The following is a 490-nucleotide window of genomic DNA, read 5'->3' on the forward strand; positions in this document are numbered from 1 at the left end:
CACACACAAGAAAATGCTCTGTATATTAATCACCCATGAAACTTTTGATTTATGATCAGTACAGTAGAGCAGCATTGGCTAAAAGCATTGTGCTAAAACTTACGGCAAACCAATTAATTATCATTTATTAAAATCAATTATAAAATCCCTTTCTCAGACAGCACTTTATTAGAAATACATGGACGGTGAACTTTGAGAGTCTAATAACTCGTTTGGCTCTCACGGAGCCTTCACCGGTAAATGTCTCTCCGGTTTTCACCTGGCTGCCCGTTCCCGTTCAGTCTTAGCGCTGCGGGAAATTATATTAGGAAACTTGTATACTAACATTAACTTACTGGAAGAGACGTCAATTAAAATGCTAATTACAGTTAAGGACCGCGTGCTTGTGCGTACATGGTAAAAGAACCACCCAGCTCACCAGTCACGCGTCGCTTAAGCGCGCGCCTCTCCGCGCGCTTTCTGCCGGTCTCAACCACTCGAGGCTCGACGC

The sequence above is a fragment of the Electrophorus electricus genome, chromosome 15 (assembly GCF_013358815.1).
Source record: "Electrophorus electricus isolate fEleEle1 chromosome 15, fEleEle1.pri, whole genome shotgun sequence".
NCBI classification, from domain to species: domain Eukaryota; kingdom Metazoa; phylum Chordata; class Actinopteri; order Gymnotiformes; family Gymnotidae; genus Electrophorus; species Electrophorus electricus.